We start from the raw sequence: 20984 nt of genomic DNA on the forward strand, positions 1-20984 counted from the left end.
TTATGGCTCTTCTAGTAATCTGGGTACAATAATTTTTTGTGATCATCTATCATGCGCTGCAACTTTGCTGCTTCCTTCTGAGTTTTGCAATCTCTGTGTGCATCTCGTAGCATCTGACCAAGGCCATCAGTAGGGCAATTTTCTGCAAACTCATCTTCATCAGCCTCGCCCATTGTAGTATCTGCAAAAGCTTGGCCTGCAACCCAATCCGGAATGCTATCATCTTCCTCCTCCTCCTCGCCATCTTCCATTACAACCCCTCGTTCACTGTGCTTTTTCCAAACCAAATAGTTAGACATGAAACCGTATCTAAACAAGTGGCTGTGAATAGTCCCCCAGGAATCCTTTGAATACTCCTTCTTGTTATTGCATTGGAAGCATGGACAACATACGAACCCCTTCTCTGGCTTGTTCGCTTTGGCCACTTCGAGAAAATAATGCAAGCCATCAATAAACACCTTGCTCCGCCTATCTGAATTATACATCCATTGCCGGTCCATCTGCATCATATTACGCATCAAAATGGATTACACTTGACAATGGATTACGCGTGAAAATTGATTACACTTGAAAATAGATTACGCGTGAAAATTGATTACACTTAAAAATGGATTACACATGACAATTTGAGCGCATGTCAAACGTTGTAGTGCAAATAATGCTGAAAGTTTAGATATAGATACAAATACACATATTTAAATTAAAGATCCAAACAACATGATACAATACAACAAGCCATCCACTGATTATTATCTAGGAGGACTTTAAGCATCCTTGGGCGGTGAAGACGAAGGTTCCGCTTACCCAACCTCATCCTTTGGTTTATTTGTGCCGCCTGAAACGGTAGTACTAAGTGGACGTGAAATACCCGGGACTAAGGGTGGAGCATAACGACCACCAAAAGGAGGTTCCTGACCCGCGGCAACAGCTTCTTCATGATGTTTCTACAAATAACGAAGCATTGCTTTTTCCAACACGCTCATTTTCTTCGGCTTATGCTGAGGGCCAACTATGATTTTCCCCTTGACGAAAGAGGAACCATGATCGCCCCCACCATCGCCACTTCCTCCAGTAGCAGAAGCCATCTATGTACAAAAATTCTTAGCACTGCAGAAGTTGTTGAACTTGAAGACTGTGATCATCTCGCGAGCATGTCCTCAACTGGACGGCACCGCACTTCATCATGAAAGAGGTTCGATGCTACAGAAAAGGGGACACGGTCATGATGTCCGTATCCACTCTTTCTCGTAGAATCGAACCTCCTTCTTGACATACGGTGCTGCTCGGCGGAGAACATCCTCGCAGAGATGAACACGGTATGCAAGTTCAACAAGTATAGATTTGAAAAACCTTATTGAATTTGATAAGATAAACCGTCTAGACAAGGTAGCATCATTCTTAAACCACTGCAATAATACATACTATTTATGACACATCAATGAGTCCCTCACATTCTAGCTCAAAAAACCTCTTCATTTTCTACTTCATCACAGTCTAGCAAATAAACTTAATTTCCATCTCCAAAGCATAAATCAAAGCGTAACAAGAGGATGAAGTAGCAAACCTTCACAACACTTGTGTTGGCTGAGTGAAATTCCCACGAAAATGAGGGAAAAAAAACTTCGTGTAGCACCTGTCTTGCTTCGGCACCACCGGAGAGTAGGTGAAGCTCAGCTTTCTGTCTATGTGGTGAACTGGCTCGGGCTGGAGGACGAAGAAAGGCCTCTGTCTTGGTATATAACGGGGATGAGTTTTTATCCCGGTTAAAAACTCCAACCGAGACAAAAAGGAACACCTTTTGTCCCAGTTGAAAGTTTAGTCCCAGTTGGAAGCTGCTACCGAGACTAAACTTTTTGTCCTAGGTGGAGGCTTCAACCGGGACAAAAGGTCCACCCTTTTATCCCGGTTGGAGCCTCCAACCGGGACAAAAGGGTCCCGCCACCGACGCCCCACAACTAGCCGTTGCAACTGGGACAAAAGGGGGGCCTTTAGTCCCGGTTGCAAATATCAACCAGGAGTAACTCTCCCCTCCATTTTTGCCTACCGTGGTGCACCCCCTTTTGTCCCGGGCTAACTTTAAACCGGGATAAAAGGGGGCGCATCGAAAGCCAATTCTCTACTTAGTGTGGAGGTTCCCATTTTTTTAATGAACCCGCGATCCGCCTTGGACACCCAATTTTGGGAAAAATCCAACTGGGCCATTCGTATACGTAGCCCGCTTATGTATTGCCTTATTTCTCCCGGCTATTAGAAAACAGAGGAGATGAACCAATGGACACATGACATGAAGGCTCACAAAAACAAAGCTATAGGAACATATGCTCCTTCCAGCTGGAGAACAGTACTAATAAGCATGGAATCTTATGTCCTGAAGCCCACGCAAGGAAAAGGCGAAGGCAATGCATTGTTATATTCCTTTCTCCAAGGTCCCAGTTTGGAGAAGCTGTTCTTTCTTTGTTAATGACATGCTACTTGCTTTAAATCCCCCCGTTGGTCTTCAGGCAAGAACGGAGGCACAACTCCTCTCTCCATCCCGCTCTCCTTTCCTCAGCCCCAGTCCCAAGCAAACAAGGAAGAGGATCTCCGATACGGACACGAGGTAACTAAGAAGCTATTCATTATTATTTCTCAAAGCGTCAGGAATTGTAGTTCGATTTTGCTCTCTTCTTGCTGCTCTACTGTTTGCTCTCTTCTTATCCACTGCGCGCTGCCACTCTAGCTACCTCCGGCCGCCAGTGGTCATGACCGACGAAACAATCCCCACCGCCTCGGTGCTCCCTCTTCTCCACAGCCGTGGAATCACCGGGCGAGGATGATTACGGCTAGCCCTCCCGCTGTGTGCTGCCGCTCCTTCCTGGCCAGTTATGCCTCGAAGATTTGCGATGTGTTCTTGGCGCTTCAGATATGGACGGATACCGGCAGAAAACTCACCTTCCATGCGCGCTCTTTTATTCTGGTTTAAAGTTGGTCCGTAACTAAAGGGGCTTTAGTCCCGGATCAAATAACAATCGGGACTAAAGGCCCTCCTTTAATCTCCGGGTAAAAAATCAGCCACCCGTGGGAGACCCTTTAGTCCCGGGTGAACAAATCAGCCACCCGTGAGGGACCCTTTTATTCTGGATGGTAAGACTAACCGGAACTAAAGGTCACCCTTTAATCCCGGTTGCCCTTTAATCCCGGTTGGTGTTACCACCCAGGACTAAAGCCCTCGGCCCTTTAATCCCGATTAGTAATACAAACTAAGACTAAAGGGTTCCCCACGAGTTAATACAAAAGGATTGCATCCTTATATGGTCAGATATGCTGTGTAGGTGGGATGGTAAGGAAGCTACGCGTGATGTCGTGGATTCGAATCCCACGAACCGCGCACGCGCATATTTCGTGTGAAAAATCGCATGACTTGTGACATGCGACGTGTGGGGAGCCTCTCGGAAATTTCTAATATTTTTTGATGCAGAATCCTCTAGCGGGACTAAAGGGGTGGGAGGTGTACCTAGCATGACGATCCCTTTATTTCCGGCTGGTTTTCCACCGGTGGGAGTGGCCTGCTCCACGGTGCCGCCCTCCTGCTCTGTGCTTGGGCAGCTTGGCACAGGTGGCCATGTTCTCAATGGGCTCATGTTAGTTATGTAGTGTATGTGCCTTGCAAAAATTACGGCCCTGAAGAACACTAAGCCCATCCGTATTGTGAAGGTGTTCATACTTGTGTTAGTAATGAACAATTCGTGAGTGGTACGTATAAAATTTCACCTGTAGTTTGTATACTATATGGCAGCACGACAGTACATCCACATGAGTTAGGAATATTATAGGGTTAATTGACTAATTTATATGGTGCACTAATGTTTTATATGCTAAGGGGTATAGACAAGAATGAAGTGGTGTTTCAGGCTCCAGCGGCAACACGCGGGCACTCTTCCGAATCAAGTCCTGAACCACTTTTAGGTGAAAAAATGGCTAGACGAAACTAGGTTCTGGACGAAGCGGCGCTATTCCACCTAGCGCCTAGGTGCCAGCTTCTGAAACAGATCTACTATCCAAATTCATCACAAATAAAAAAATAATATCTAGATTGTACAAGTAACTAATAAACATAACTATAGATTAGTTCATGATCATGAATTAAATTATGAATTTTATCACCGTGACCAGGGATTAAAGAGTTCACCGAAGCACTCCACCTTACAAAAATCAGCTCCACACTTTCCTAGCTCCACTCCACCAACTCCAAAAAAACATGAAGCTGCTACACGTGTTTGGCTGGTGGCAGTGCTCCAACTCAAAAAACATGAGCACTTGTTGTGAATAGTCTATTTTACCTTTTCTGAACGGGCCCACATATCTGTCTCTTCTCTTTCCTCCCCTTCTCCTCATGCTGCTTCCGTTCCTCCTCCTCCAGCATTTCCCTCTCCAGTCTTGCCAGTCTCTTCTCCTCTACCTTCCTCCTCGCCTTCTCAACCCTGCTCTCCTCTACTTTTGCTGTAGTAGGAACACAGGAACTTGCCGCCGACAGGGTTCTGGTCCCTGTAGGGGTTGCTGCAGTTGCGGCAGCGGCGGGTGGCGGTCTTGCGGAGCTTGTGGAGCTTGAGGGTGTGGGCGTGGTGCTCCTCGCGGAGGCGTGCGGAGCGGCGGGCGCGCCAGAGGGAGAGGCGCGGGAGGAGGATCTCATACCAAAAGAGGGTGAGGAGGAGGACGGAGACGCAGGTGAGGCGCGGGGAGGTGACCTCGAAGTGGTAGGCGGCTGGGAGGAGTAGCTGGGTGGTGGCCCAGATGCTGATGAGCAGGATGATGAGCTGGGGGAGGGCGGTCCGCCGGGTAGGGGTCAGGCGGGGGTGGCGTGGTCCGGCGAGCAGGGGCGGTCCACAGGCAGGGGCCAGGCGGGGGTGGCGCGGTCCGCCGAGCAGGGGGCGGCAAGGCCCGACGGGCGCGGGCGGCGTGCAAAAATTAGAAATGAATAGGTACGTTGTGTAACGAGTGGCAAAGGTGGTTAAATAACCCCAACTCCAAGAGAAAGTCTGAAACTGATGTTTTTGAGTACCCCTAGATGTACTCTAGGAAAATCGTGGATCTGACTCTTAGCTCTACGTTTTTTCTAGAGCTGGAGTTTGTGGAGCTGGACGTGTTTGGCAGTCAATTTTGTGAAGTTGGTGAAGTGCAGCTATTTTTTTTGGAGTGGAGTGCTGCCAAACACCTCCTAAATAACGCAGAGAAGCTCGATGTTGATGTGACCCAAGAGGATGTGAATTGGATCACTAAAACATTTTTATCCCAGGGCTCAATTTAAACAACTAACTAGCAACCTGTTTTTTTAAACGAACCACGCAGGAGAGCTGCCGATTAATTTAAAAAAGAAGGAGTTTCAGACTACAATGAAAAAAGAAAAGAAAATACAAACAAAACAAACTCGCTGTCACACCTTGAAATTTTTGAATTTTAGGATGCGATTAAAAGAAATAAATAAACAATGAGTTTCTCATAATTTTAAAAATTTTCCCAACATTTATTTTTCTTAACAGGAAATTTAGTATAGGAAAAATAATTGTTTGTTTTTCTAAATTAAATACGGTTGACCTATGTGTTGCATTCATGCCAATGCATTTTGGTGATTCATGAGTGCAAATGTTTTAAAAACGTGTCTAGATAATGATTGGGTTCTTCCGAGAATTTTCCAGAATTTTTTGAAATTTATTCTCATTTCCTAATAGGTAAATCCAAATTTTGGAAGGCTCTAGAATCCTTTTTCATGAGCTTCAAGTATTTTATTTGGACTCCTCGTGTTCCAATATATCTTCAGGATTTTTGCTGGATTTTGTTGAGTATTTTTCATGAATTAAATGAATTATTTATAATTTCTTGATTTTTCTTTCATGGGAAATATATATTCCTGTCCATGCGGGCCAGCCCGTGGGCTCGGCCCGTCCTACCCCCTTCGGTAGCCTCCCGGCCCATCCGACCGCTGAGCCCAATGGCGGCGCCCGAGCGTCGGCCAGCCATGGCCGCCGCCGGCCCCTCCCTCGGCGTGCTCGCCCTTAGGGCTCCGCGTAGCCCTACAAAGGGCGTGCGCCCGCGCCGCCCGAGGCCTCTTGCTACTGCTGCCTTGCGCCGCCACCGCCTGTCACTGCCCGTGCCTCTCGCTCCGCGCCCCGGCCCCCGCACCGCCCGCCGCCCGCGCCGACAGCTCGTGTGCCTCCTGCCGCCACCTCTCGGCCTGATCGCCGCCAGATAGAGCCATCCACCAGCCGAGCAGTTTAGCCCTCGAAGAAAAAGGATATCCCTACGGAAAGGTTTGTCTTGTATATTTTGCGAAAAAGCCCTTAGAAAGTTTAGATTTTTCATGATCAAGTCCGTCTTTAAGCTGTTGCGCGCTAGGCCTCGGGTTTCTGGACGAAATTAGGTTTGTGCCCTCAGTTTCTCGCAGTTAAGCCCTTGGGAGTTGCTAAACCTCGTCGGTAAGTCCTAAAGCATCGGTTAAGTCATATATTTTGCGTTTTTAGCTCCGTTTAACCTTGTTCTTGTTGTGTTAGATTCATAACAACATAAATTACACATTACTCGTGTTGTTTTTCATTGTTGCATGTTTTTAAAAATAAATTTAATATTAATTTGGTTAATACATATTAAACATGCTATCTTTAATGAAAAGCTATTCAGTGTTATATACCATTTTTCATAATAAGTGTTAATTTGATTAATTCTTACTCTTAAATGTTTTCTAATTAAAAGTTAATTAGAGATATACCTCGATTTTCATAAATTAATTTCAATTTCATTAATGTGTACTTAATTTGTTTTATAAATAAAATCTACATAGGTTATATCTCGAGTTTTCATAATTAAATGTTAAATTGGCTAATATAAATATAAATGTTTTTTTGAATTATATTCGATTAGTTCAACCCGAATCATAAAACTATGCGCTTAGATGTTTACATATACTTTATTTTCAAATTAAATGTAATTTGCATAAATTGTACTTGAATGTTTATATATAAAATTTGACTAAGCTTTACATTGTTGTTTCTATGTAAATATAACTTGATTAATGCTAACTAACGGTATTTCTCTAAAATATCTTTACATTATTTTTCTCAATTAAAATATATGAGGCATGTAGGCTTTTCTCTTTCTTTTATAATTCAAATCTCTCGATAGCTTTGTCTTTTCAAGAATAGTTTTGTTCCCAGCGTTTCTTGCATTTGCGTATTCGAGCCTTATCCTTTAGTACGCTCTTTTAAAGCTTTTCTTTTATTTTGGTGTATTGTTCTTAGTTGTAATTGTTTGTTTGCTTTGTATGTTTGTGCCGGTGATTTCTTCGAGTAGAAGGATCGTTGTTCGAAAGATTTAAAGATTAAGAGTTTTAAGAAAGCAAGAGCTGAATACTAGTAAGAGTAACTTTTCAAGAAAGCAAGAGCTAAAGTGTCCCCAACGATCCTTCTATCTATGCTTTATTTACAAGAATATCTTGCATTAATTGGAACATGGAGCCACCGCCCAGAAAAATAGTACAACCATAAGACCAATGGGCTCTGATCTTGGCTAATTAATTAGAGACTTTACTTTGTGATAGTCTTACCGAAAGGGCAAGAGGGGCTCATAGGTTGTGCGATGGCTTGTCCAGCCATGGAGTGTACGCACCACTTGGGGGGAGGGTTCATCCCCTTATAAGGAAACCTTAGAGGGTTATCACTTATTAGGGAATTTTTGTAAAGACCTCGTAATGCCCCTATGCAATCACACCTCGATAGTGTGATATGTGCTTTGCACAACATGGTTGGGTCCAAAGTTCTTCTGCACTTTTACGCAACTTATGGTGGAAGTGTACAACCTCTGCAGAGTGTAAAACTGATATGTCAGCCGTGCTCACGGTTAAGAGCGGCCTGGACCCTCACATGATAAATAAACTTGAAGATGGACTTAAATCGTTATTCTAGTTACTTCTTGTAGCCTTGATGAGTACCAACCATAAGGGTTCTCACCCTTGCTTACTGATGCTTAAAAGAGGAAGGTGTTGAAGTTTTCTGAAGCTGACGCTGAGTTCTAGGCGTACACAGCTCCCAGTTGATTGCCTATGAAGTTTGGAGCCTCCGTTTCCAGGATTAAGCTGTATATCTCTGATTGACTCATAAGTCTTTATTTATATTTCTTTACGTGATACTATTGCTGTTATTCACTTATGATGTCACTATATGTATGAACCTAGATCCTAGCATAGATATAGGTAGCACTTAGTTTTGTTTTAAAACCGGGTGTGACACTCGCTCGGTTGAATTAGGACATCAACGCGGGTAGCCAGTCAACTCAAAAAACTGCCACACCCTACCGGTTGAATTGGGATATCAACGCGGCCTCACCACTCTACTCGCCACGACGGCACCTGCCAGCATCCATGCTCATAGTTCACCGAAACCTCTAGGCGTGGCTTAGTGTCGATAGGGAATTGATAGAAATGAATTGCATTGCACCGAGAAGGCCACCGCCATGCGGAACCCTCCGCTGTAGTGCCGCTGCAACACCACTCTCCACCTGACAGAGTGATACCACTGAATCCGGATCTCTTGTAGGCTGCCTCGCTGTCACCACCACGATAACACAACGCGGGGGGGCCTCGCCACATCCATCGTTGAACTCCACCTCACTCTCGTTGCCTCGAAAAAACACCAGGCACAGGGGCCTCGCCAGGCCCGCCATAGTACTCCACGTCCTGGATCTGTTTCTTTTGTCGTTGTCAGAGTGGTGAGTAATGTTGCCCCGCTCTACAAGATCTCTGTCGATCAGCCAAACCGTGGCCGCAGGTCGACTTGGCCTCGTTGCTTCACCCGCGCAAAAGCATTCGCCGCCATGTTAGCAAGCTAGAGAAGTCGCTTGCGCCATCTTCTCACAATGTACCGCACTGGGTACCAACCCGCTGCGCTCCGCTGCAAGCCTAGTTGTCCACGATGCCATTGCCACAAGCACCATTCTCCGACGCAGTCCCACGCTGCATTAGTCGACAACCATGCGACAACCCCTGACCGCCAGTATAGCTGCGATGCCTCCACTTGGTCTCGGCAACAGTCGTCCAGCTTGCCACGTGGTGGATATGTCACCACCTGCTGCGACCATCCATGACTAATGGATCAGGAATGCAACAGACCGAGATGGGTCTCCAGAGACGATTCCTCCAAGGAGGGCACGACGCCAATGGCGCCGCCGTCGCTAGTCCAGAATCTGGACAGGGTTTTCACCCAGAGGACCCTGTGCAGCAGGGTTGTAGCTTAGAAATGAAGCCCCAACGGGAAGAACAATGCCCTAAGGTGCCGCCATCATCTCCACTCAAGGTTTCTCATGCTCTGCAGTAACCGTGGTGGAATCTGCCCCGAGAGGGTGTTGTTACTTAGGCAAAGAAACTCGAGCCTTGTGAGGTTTCCTCTCGTACTAGGAATGGCGTCTGAGAGACCATTTCCTAAAAGATCGAGAAACCTAAGCCGTCGTAGCCTTCCAAGTTCAGCAGGGATGTGCCCAGCGACACCAATTCTTGTGAGGTTGAGCATGGCGAGGAAAGAAAGATTACCGAGGTGTTGGCTGAGCACTCCATGGAGGGGCACGTCCACCAACCACAGAGCCTTGATGCGCAACCGGTGGTTGCTGCACGAGACGCCAACCCATTGGCAGAAGGACACGTTGGATGTCCAGCTGCCGGCAAGGATTCCGAGAGGATCGGAGAACAGCGATTTGAAAGCCAAAAGGGCAGTGAGGTCGGTGTAGCTGCCGTTAACATGGGTTCCACTTGGGCTTGGAGACGAAGACATGACTGCAGGCAATAGGACTGGCAGCAAGATGGCCAAAAACACTAGAGGACCGGGTAGCTTGCAGTGGCCATTGTTGTGTATTTTTGGGCTGATAGGTCATAGGTGGCAATGTTATATACTTATATGTATGTATAGGCCCGCTGTCACATGTTAAAGTCTTGACTCGTGTATCCATTATATATTTGTTACACGGTATGTGACAAGTATATTTCTATAGTGGCAAAAAAAAAATAGTGTCACTGTTATCTTGACTGGTGAAGTCAACACAGATCTTTTATATTATTATAAAGTAATATAAACATTTAGAGACATTTCGCTAAATGTGAATCCACGCACGATCTCGCTAGCTAGTGATCGACATTTCATGAATATTGCTGCCTTTTATATTTAGGCTCCATTTGGTTCTTTAGGAGCTCCTAAAATTCCTATCACATTGAATGTTTAGATACTAATTAGGGGTATTAAATATAGACCAATTACAAAACTAATTTCACAGTTGGAGGCTAATTTGCGAGACGAATCTATTAAGCCTAATTAGTCCATGATTTGACAATGTGATGCTACAGTAACAATGTGCTAATGATGGATTAATTAGGCTTAATAGATTTGTCTTGTGAATTAGCCTCCATCTGTGTAATTAGTTTTATAATTAGCTCATGTTTAGTTATCCTAATTAACATCTGAATATTCGATGTGACATGAATTTTAGTCCAGACTAAAGCATCAAACACCCACTTATACACGTATACAATTCACTGAATGGAGACTCGTGTGTGCGGTCTCCATTGGCGGTCGTCGCACGGCAAATTTCTGTCAGGTCAGGGTTAGACAAGACGCGAAGACGACGATGGTTTGAATATTCTCTAGTACTTTTGTGGCCATAGCCTCGTGTAGGCTACCGTCGGATGCTGCTTCCTGATCAATAACTCCACAGACGTAAAGACTGACGTGGATTAGTGTTGCTTTCGAGGGTGTGCCTGTCCTGGATTTGGTTCATTTTTTTGGTGGCCTGTTCGGCAGTTGCATAATTGTAATTTTTTTTCGTTTTAAAATTTTCTCTTCAGGGTAGGATATATCTCAGTACAAAGCTGAAGAATATATACGCATATTTCGTAGGTGACACAGGTTATGAACCACAACAGGGTATTTCCAAAGGACAGATGAAGTAGAGGAGCCCATCCTGATCAATGTACAAATTAAATGACCATGCTTCATCACTCTTCTTCTCCCATGGAAGAAAGAACGCATTTATTTGCAATTTAGCGAGGGCAAAATAGACAAAAGGATTTGGATTTGGTATAGAATGAGGATGACCGAGACATGAGTGTATTCTGATAGGCTAGCCAGTAGAAGAATTTACATTTTGGTTCTGCCCAAGTTCGTCAAATGAGATGCTCCATGGGTGAGGGGACTATTCCTTCAAATTGTGCTCCGTAAGCTGAAGCTGTTGTATATTTGCCATGTTTGGTCAGATTCCAGGTTATAGAATCGGGTGTATCTTGGATGAGCTGTACCATCCTGATTCTGCTCCATAGCTTGGTGAATTCGGAGAGTTGCGTGCTTGATGAGATGGCCACTACGTTTAATCGTTTGATAGTGCGTCTTTGACTGTTCTTCTTTTGTTCTTTGAGATTTTGTAAATAGTTGGCGCTAAACTTTCTGGTGCAAATCCGTGTAGCCATGCAGAGCCCCAATAATGTTGTGTTGTAAGTACTCCCTGATTTGGGTCTTTCTGGTTGAAGTGTGCGTGCTCACGTGTCTGCTTTTCTGACCATCACATTCCAGTCCACTTGGGGAAGAACCAGGTGGAGCCCTGATCATGGTAAAAATTAAATAAAGACTGTTGACACATCATTTCTTTCACTACTGGAAAACATGGATTTAGTCCCGTTCACTAAGTAGAAAATTGACTTTCGATCCTCACCCTTTAGTCCCGGTTTAAAGTAGATCCAGGAGAAAAAGGGAGTGCGCTACGGTAGGCTAGAATGGGGCGGACCTTTACTCCCGGTTGGTATTTGCAACCGGGACTAAAGACCCCCCTTTTGTCCCGGATGTAACAGCTAGTTTCGGGGCACTGACGGCGCCACATTTTTATCCCGGTTGGAGCCACCAACCGGGATAAAATATTGGTTGGTAATTCCAACCAAAATAAAAGGGTGGTGTTTTCGTCCTGGTTGGAACCACTAACCGGGAGTAAACTCAAACCGGGACAAAAGCGCCACCGGGACCGTCGCTTCCTGCTCGATCAAGGTCTCTATCTCCACCACATACTGGCAACGACGACGACAACAACACCCCTCCTCGATCACCGACGCCAGGACTAAGAGTAACCCTGAGCAAGGAACCTGTAGCACCACTTAAAAAGACGCGACCACCGCCTCCCAAGCTAGCACAAAGAAAGAAGAAAACAAAGGAGCCTGAAGTGACTCCTGAGGAACGCTAGGAGGCAATAACTCACGAGGAACGCTGGTCTGAAATCCAAGCAAAATGCAGGGAGTTGTTCAGGAAAAGGGCTGAAGAAAAAAAAGCAAGGGAGATGGAGCCACATCCAATAGATCAAAATAAATTACATTTTTTTATGCACATGCCAGAATCAGTCAAGAAGACGTTGAGAGGGAAAAAAAGAAAGGAAAGTCATCTTCAAGTGGTGTTGACCCCCGCCTTGGGCATCTACCAGAAAAAGACACTAAAAGGATAGCAGCAATGCCCTTGGATCAACAAAAACAAGTATTGAAATTCATGGAAGATTCAGGTATGGGACTTGATGCATGTCTAGGGCGAGGTGGTGACCTACCAGCTGCACAACTAGTTCAACCAAGATGGACCTTTGAGCTAGGCAAGTCTCTAGTAAGGCCTGAGTGAAGCTATCAACAAAGATGTACGAATTCCATGAATGGTACATGAAAATGTCCGCCGACCAGACGGTGATGTTTGACCTTAAGGTAAAATCGATATATTTTTTTGGCGAAGGCGAGAAATGCCTCTGGCTGGAATTAAAAAATATATATGAAGTGTACCATCATGATGCCCTAGATGTCTCTCTCATCAGCACCTGGGCTGTGTAAGTATCCGTTTATCTATATGTAAATTTTGGATCATATCATTATTTTTTTGTGTGCATCGCCCTACTAACTGTCTTCCTTTTTATGTAGGATGCTAATTCAGAAGTGCCGACAAGAAGTATATTTCCATGTTCGCTTCATGGATCCACCCTAGTTAACCAAAACCAAGTACAAGATTTTACAGATAAAACATTGGTGGAAGCATTCAATTTCCTGGATAAACAAGCTTACAAGAGAGTTACATACTACTTCCATACAACTTCAAGTAAGTATTTGTACGTATACCATCTATTTTAGTTTCCTTTTGCTTACCTGATTAGTTCCCACTGGATCCTAATAATAATTGAGCCTGATAGAAGCCAAGTTACTATCTTTGATTCCTTGAGGAAACCACCGGCGGAGTACCAAGAGATTCAAGACATGCTAGACTTGTAATAATTCTAAACCTTTATCTCAATGCAAAAGATTGTTTCCTAAATTTTCGCCTAACACTATATCATTTATTATTTTAATCCGTAGGGCACGGAGACAATTCCTCAAGAAACGACACCAAGGTGCATTCAAAGAAAAACTTACATGGAATACAGACTTCCCGGTATGTATGAAGTTTGCACATTTTGTACATTCTATATCATGAATATTTCATAACTTGTTTTCTTCCCCACTGAAGTGCTTAAGACAGGAACAAGGGAATAATATATGTGGGTACTACGTTTGTGAGAACATACACAGTTTTGTGTCACACAAGGCTAGGTTGACGAAGCATGAAAAACAAGTGCGTAAAATAAAACTATTAATAGTTAATTGTTTTCTAGCTCCTCATATTTAATTGTTCGTATAATATTATTCACATATTTCCAAATTACAGATGCATAATATTCAAGACAAAATCTTGGAGAAGGAAAGAATAGAGAAAATATGTGAAGGTCTCATAGGATTCCTAGTGGATGAGGTGATAAATCCATAAGGAGAATTTCATTACGATGGGTGAAATTAAGAGGCACAGAGCAACACCTCGACGTATCCTAGGAATTGTATATATGCTAAGAATTTTATATATATACTAAGAATTGTACATATAGTAATTGTATAAATACTAGTTTGATTTGTTTAAATACTAGTTTGATTTCATTATAAAAAAGCTCTCAACTACTAAAGGTTAACGAAAGGGGTACGTGATGCATGAAATTACAGGCGCCATATAGACTTCCCGGTTGGTTTTTCCAACCGGGACTAAAGGGTGCTCCTTTAGTCCGGGTCACCAACAGGGACTAAGGCGTGGCAGCCCCTTTAGTCCTTGTTGGTTTTAACAACCGGGACTAAAAGGGGGTCTTTAATCCCGGTTGATTGACCCAGGACAAAAGACCCCCTTGTCTCGATTGATTAATCCTGGATAGCTTTTTGGGAGATTTGCTCCCTACCAACTACGACTAATAGTCAGTTTTCTACCAGTGGTTGGGAAATAAAAATATTAGAAATCCCAAGGAAGCTCCCACGTGCACTTGCACGGTGCGTGGGATTTGAACCCGCAACCTTTTGCCTCACGTGTAGCTTCCCTACTATCTCACCTACACAACACATGTGATGGAGTTAGATATGCTTTCCTTTTGAAGCTAGAAAAAACTTCTAGAGGGATAAGGGTACCCATGGGTCCCCACAGACTAGGATATTTGTCGGTCCTAACAAGTGAGCCTGCCCGACCATGCTATGCGGGCCAAGGCATGAAGATGCATGGAGCACAAGCCAGGAGGCCAGGCAAATCAATTCAGCCCGGATATCATGGGATGCTTGTTGTAAACCGACTCATATTGCTTTCCATGTAACAACCGACTAGGATTAGATCCTATCCGATTGTAACCCTAGGTTGTCAGCCTATATAAGGCAGCCAGGAGCATCCCCGAGGAGAACTCATCCCACCTCACGTTAACTCTTCGCACCTGCGATCGGCAATATAATCCGGAGGTCCGAACATGTCTAAACCTTGCGCCCTTGTGTTATCATTCGAGTTCTTCGTGTTATAATCTCCCCCCTACAAATCTACCACCTGGGTAACCCCCTGGTGGACTGCCGATCACTAAATCCGACAGTTGGCGTGCCAGGTAGGGGTGATCGTGAGATCCTCCCAGCGATCTCGATGGCATCCCACCCCGATGTCATCTTCCCCGAGAGCATGAAGGGCTTCCTCGTAAGACCGATCCTCGCAACACCGACTCCACTTGCTCCTTTGCTAGTTCGGCGCCCACTGCTAGCTTGGCATCCATCAGATCTACATCGATGGACCAAGGTCTTCACCCGAGGATCATCACGCTGCTTGCCCAGCAGGTCGGAGATCTCTCTCTCTCTCTCTCACAGAGAGGGTCCCGCACATCCTTGTTGCAACCCATCCACCAACACCCTGTGATCTAATCGCGGGGCTAGATTGCATCAACAACACCGCTATTGAGTACATCAACCTCTCAGAGGTGGGACTACACCTTGGAAGGTCGGCCCCTTTTGGCATCAAGAACATGGTTGCTGTGTTTTCCGAAAAACTCGGGCAGTCTTTCTATATTCAATCCGACGACCCACCCGAACCCACCAAGTTTGCGGACTGCGACGAGTTCCAGGTCCCTCATTTCACCCTAACCCCAAACCCTTACGGCAAAGGTGACGACAGAAGCTCCACGTCACTAGATAGGGATCCACTCTTATAGTTGCTGTTTGGCAAAACAAACCCCAGAGCCATAAGCCTTGCATACTAGGAATTGGCTAAGTATATACCATAGTCGGGTAAGTTTTGCTAAGTATTAATATACTCAGGGTTGTTGTTGTGATCCTTTTTCAGGAGGCTGATTCTCTACGATATCATATTGGTGGGCTCAATGTGATGTCTTCTTTTTGTCTCCTACCGCTTTCGAGTTAGTGATCGATATTTGTGGTTTAAACTTATTTCTTCTGTACCTTTAAAATATTTGTATTATTCTTATAGTTGAACTCCTTTTGTAAACTTTTGTTTAGTCCTTGTGTTGTATCTTTTGCAAAAGTGTCATGTTTGTACTATCTGCGCTCACCTTCACGTCAAACTACTGGTGTTTGTTCGATCGTCATTTTGGTGAATTCAGGCTGTCAAATTAAAACATTAAGTTAGTGAGCCACATGTGTTCAAATGATGGCCATTACACTTAATTAGAGTTTTAATTTGGTGGTTCTATCACAACATCTCCCGCCGCCCGTCAAGGCTCCAGGCTGTTGTTGACGCCAAAAAAATCGGACGATAACTCCAGCTCCTGCGTTGGACACACAACCCGAGAGAATCTGCTTAACTCCTGTTCGGGTTATCGCCCTGGTGCGGTTTGCACGGCATGCCAGTTAATCTGATCTATTGATTGACAAGGAAAAAAGGTATTAAATTCCAAAGGGTTGATCGGCTGAAGTTCCAATCTATTTCAAAGTATATTTCAAAGGATGTATCAGCAAATCGGTCGAATTAGTGTAAAGATGACCGGCTATGAAATATCCGATGATCACATAGCAATTGTAAAAGAAACCACTAGAGTAACCTAAACAATGCTACAGAGACAACACTTGGAATAGATCTAATCGATTGTATGATAATAAATAAAATATTGATATAGCCGACTTTTCATGTCTCAAGCTAGATAACTGGTGATAAAAACTAAAATAACAGGTAAAACCTATAATTCTAGTAAATATCGATAACTGGTGAATAAATCTAAACGAAACAACAGCGATGGGCCCGAAGTTAAAGCTTAGATATTACTCGATACGCGGGACTTACAAACTGGCCGGAGGTCGTGTTGATGCAACCCTGCCAACTCGCACGAACTCGTGAAAAGAAAAAGGATTTGGCGAAGTCGCCGACTTGAAGGTAAAGTTATGTGAAAAAAAAGTAGATTTGTATTGGTGATTGCTGTGTTGTTTTACAAGCCTTACGAGGCACCTATTTATACCCTACTGCAACTGATTTCCTAACCGACTATAATTTTATCTCTAATTCAAAATAATAAATATTTACATATGGATATAACTCGCATCGGAGTCGAACACTAATCAACTTTTCTATGGGTCAATCCCCGCTTCGTCTTGTCACCGCCTTGGCCCATTCAGGCCCATATCGGCCAAGCTGCTTTGACTCCCAATCGGCCAGTCCTCATCGACTCCCTTAACTTCTCGGCCGAAAACACTGTAGTTCTATCGGCCGATTCCCCCAACCACAGCTTCTTGCTTATCCGCATCGGCCACTTTTCTCTCTTTGACGCCGACCCTAACACGTGTCAAAAACCGGCGTCAACAGCTGTCGCCACCTTCGGACTTGCTTTCCAAATGGGCCGTCGAGCTCACCGTGCAGAGCTGCACTCGTTGGTAGGGCTGACATGCTCGATGCGCATGGGGTTTGGCACACGCCGGCCTTGCTTGCTGGCTGGGCTGCCGCGCTCGACGCGCGCTGTGAAGCCGCCTACCGTGCCACTAGGAAGCGCATCGAGCGTGTCAGGTAGGGCTGCATAGGCAGACGGAGGGGTGGCGGGGTGGTCCGAGCACGGCAGGTTGGAGGGCTATGGATGGAGGATGCTATGCACGTGAGGTGGTCTGGAAAGGGGAGGATGGAGGGTGGTGGGAGCGAGTCCAGGCCAAGAGACAGAGAAAGAAGATGAGAGGGATAGTGAGAGAGAATGGTGGGCCCCACTTGTCAGGGAGAGAAAAATTCATGTGTTGTCAGTAATCCAGCTTAAATTGCCATGTCATTGCCACATCACAACAAAACCAGTTTTGCATTGGGTCAGGGGGTATTTCAAACAGTTTCGAAAATTCGATGGTGTAAGCTATCTGGTTTAGTAGTTCGATGGTGAAGCTTGGACGAATGTGTTAGGTTAGGGTTGAAATATGGACTTTTCCCCTTATTAAAAGAGCCAACCTGTACAAGTAGAGGAACTAAGGCAATAACTTGTTTCATCTTTGTTTTGCTCACCCTTATAATGGGTGCACTCTGGTCTCAGTTATTCCTTTGAAAATATGTTTACGATTGAAAGTATATGAGACAAATGTGTGATGAAGAAGTAGGGAAAATGTAGTAGAAGCTTGCTGAAGCTGATGCTGTTCTATCGAACAAATAGAACAGGGAGAGATATCTACAAGAAAAGGCAATACTGTAGAATTGTCGCAATCCATATTTGTCCTTTTCAGTGTCAACACCACATTGCTCATTGACGTACTTTGGCCAGGTGAGTCACTCGAGGGGAGGGAACCCAGGTCAACTATTGGCTGAATAAAGCCATTCAGTTGGAAATGTTGCATGAACCAGCTTCTTTTCTTTTCTTTTTTTTTTTTGAAATGAACAGGGGGAGAGCTGCCCTATATTTAAAAGAGGAAGATATATAGCTTGATGTGGAATAACTAAGGATAGCACGAAGTGCCTATTCGTCGCCCTTCCTCAGAAGGCTCCGACTACTTTTAGGGTTTTGTTAATTGCCTAACCTAGGACTAATCCGCTGCAGCACCTACTAAAAAACTTATCCAAATAACTAAGGTCCTGTTTAGATCGATCCTCTAAAGTTTAGCTGGCTAAATTTAGTCACTTTGGATCCAAACAGGACCTAGCTAAACTTTAGCTGAGGAAAATACATGTTTATGCTAGAGTACATCACTGTAGTACAACATACAGTAGCTAAAGCCCAACCTAGCATAGAATCTTGCAAAGCCTGAAAGGGGCACACTTTGACGGGTAGCGACCCACAGGCAACTGCCATAACATGACGACCAACTCCATCACACGGGTCATTCTCCTCAACCAAAATCTACAAATGAAGGTGGGCCCTACGATCAAATCTAGTTGATCGCGCCTCCAGCTCGGTCAACGGAAACAGACAATTATAACATTAAAGGAAGATACATGTTTGTGCTAGAGTACAAAACTGTAGCACAGCATACAGTAGCTAAAGCCCAACCTAGCATGGAATCTTGCAAAGCCTGAAAGGGGCATACTTTGATGGGTAGCGACCCACACGCAACTGCCATAACATGGCGACCAACTGCATCACACGGGTCATTCTCCTCAACCAAAAGGAACAAATGAAGGTGGGCCCTACGATCAAAGCTAGCCGATCATGCCTCCAGGTCCGTCAACGGAAACTGACAATTGTAACATTAAAGGAAGATACATGTTTGTGCTAGAGTACAGCACTGTAGCACAACGTACAATAGCTAAAGCCCAACATAGCATAGAATCTTGCAAAGCTTGAAAGGGGCACACTTTGACAGGTAGCGACCCACACGCAACTGCCATAACATGGCGACCAACTCCATCACACAGGTCGTTCTCCTCAACCAAAAGCAACAAATGAAGGTGGGCCCTACGATCAAAGCTAGCCAATCGTGCCTCCAGGTCCGTCAACGGAAACTGACAATTGTAACATTAAAGGAAGATACATGTTTGTGCTAGAGTACAGCACTGTAGCACAACGTACAATAGCTAAAGCCCAACATAGCATAGAATCTTGCAAAGCCTGAAAGGGGCACACTTTGACGGTTAGCAACCCACATGCAACTGCCATAAAATAGCGACCAACTCCATCACACAGGTCGTTCTCCTCAACCAAAAGCAACAAATGAAGGTGGACCTACCATCAAAGTCAGTCGATCGCGGTAGTCATCTTGCTTGCACAGTTGCACTGATGACCAAGCCACAGAGAGTTAGACTTGCCATGCCATGACCGATCGTCTCGATGGTACGCCTTCATTGTGCCCTTGTGATGCACACATTATGTATTTGGGTTCATTGAATTTAATTTCTTCTGCTGAGAAGAAAACAAATGGATTGGCATCTTCATCTCATTACCTAGCACGTGGATTCAGACCTACATTTATGCATGTGCAGTTGATTTCCAAAGAAATAGCAAGGTGGGTTGTAAATACCGGGGCTAGACTTGTTTTAATATTTATTTAGTTTCAACAAAAAATTCTAAGCAAAAGATTATGTGCATTACAAGGATGTATATGGAAATTTTGTTTATTCTTTTATTTTCGCTTGTTCTCATACTTGAACTTTTTCCTGCTCATGCATTTTGATATTATACCAAGGTGAATAGACATCTACGTACACGTACAATTCTGTTTTAGATAATGCCTTAAAAGCTCCAGCTCCATCCTCCTAAGTGAGAAAGAGCATATCCACAGTTATTGTACGTTATCTAAACACTACATGATCACTGGCAAACATCATGACAAAAAAGATATATTAATAACAAATCTTGAAACTAAAAAGGTTATATATCCATGGGAGCCAAATAACTCCAATGCCGACACCACCGATCAGCAAGCCTCAATCAGCAACTCCTTTCAGTGATCACTGCAGTGCAACTGCGTCCAAAATTGGAGTCGGCTGAAAATTTTTTTGGTTGCCATTTGTCAAATACAACATCGTTTCTTGTTAGCCAAATACCATACCCTGGTAATTCTTGGCCATTTTGACACTACTCTCGCCATAAGCTAGCTCATAATATCAGTATGCACAAGCAGGAAGTAAAAAAAATAGCATGAAAACAAACCAAAAAAAGAACAAATAAAATTTTATATTCAATCTGGTATGCAGTAATGCACATTATTAGTCTTTTGGCTTGATATTTCTGTACAAATGGAATAAATCTTAAAACAAGTCAAACTGGGAAATTTGCGGGAGCCACCTTGCTAGTTTGCTCGAAATAGAAGAAGCAAACAATTTGAGTGGTCTACCGTGATTTTACCAGAAGGATTTCATTCTGTGCTGTTTGATGGCCTACAGACGCTATGGTTCTACAGCTTCCACCCGGATGAACAACCACGAAGCGATGCTTTTTCTTAAGCTATATATATACGCGGCCTCAGGGCTCTCCAGGACTCCAAACACTACTGTGTACTCTCTTCATTGTGGTGAGGTAGAGAAAACCACTCTGATTAGATTCTGGGGGAGAAAACCATGACTACTGCAAACATGGCTTTGGCACCAAGTCCCCCACCAATTCCCACTCCCCAAGATGCCGATCTGGTAGTTGTGCTCTCGGTGGTAGCTTTGGTCTTGCTGGCCATGGTGGCCATATTCTTCTTGCATGTACTGAGTCCGTTACGCCGGTGGTTGAGCCACGGGCTCCTCCATTCTATCGTG

The 20984-nt window shown here is 44.4% G+C and overlaps 1 long non-coding RNA gene across 2 annotated transcripts; it reads left to right on the forward strand.

Annotated features, from left to right (window-relative positions):
• The first annotated feature begins 2386 nt into the window (after positions 1-2386).
• On the forward strand, positions 2387-14125 carry LOC117866742 (uncharacterized). Of its 2 annotated transcripts, XR_004642986.2 has the most exons (7): positions 2387-2599; positions 10905-12849; positions 12941-13115; positions 13207-13281; positions 13370-13445; positions 13521-13625; positions 13719-14125. It is a non-coding gene; the product is annotated as an uncharacterized lncRNA (long non-coding RNA). The 2 variants fall into 2 exon arrangements; XR_004642985.2 differs by having other exon boundaries at positions 12941-13281.
• The last annotated feature ends 6859 nt before the right edge of the window (positions 14126-20984 follow it).

This window comes from Setaria viridis, chromosome 8 (assembly GCF_005286985.2).
Source record: "Setaria viridis chromosome 8, Setaria_viridis_v4.0, whole genome shotgun sequence".
Classification (NCBI taxonomy): Eukaryota; Viridiplantae; Streptophyta; class Magnoliopsida; order Poales; family Poaceae; genus Setaria; species Setaria viridis.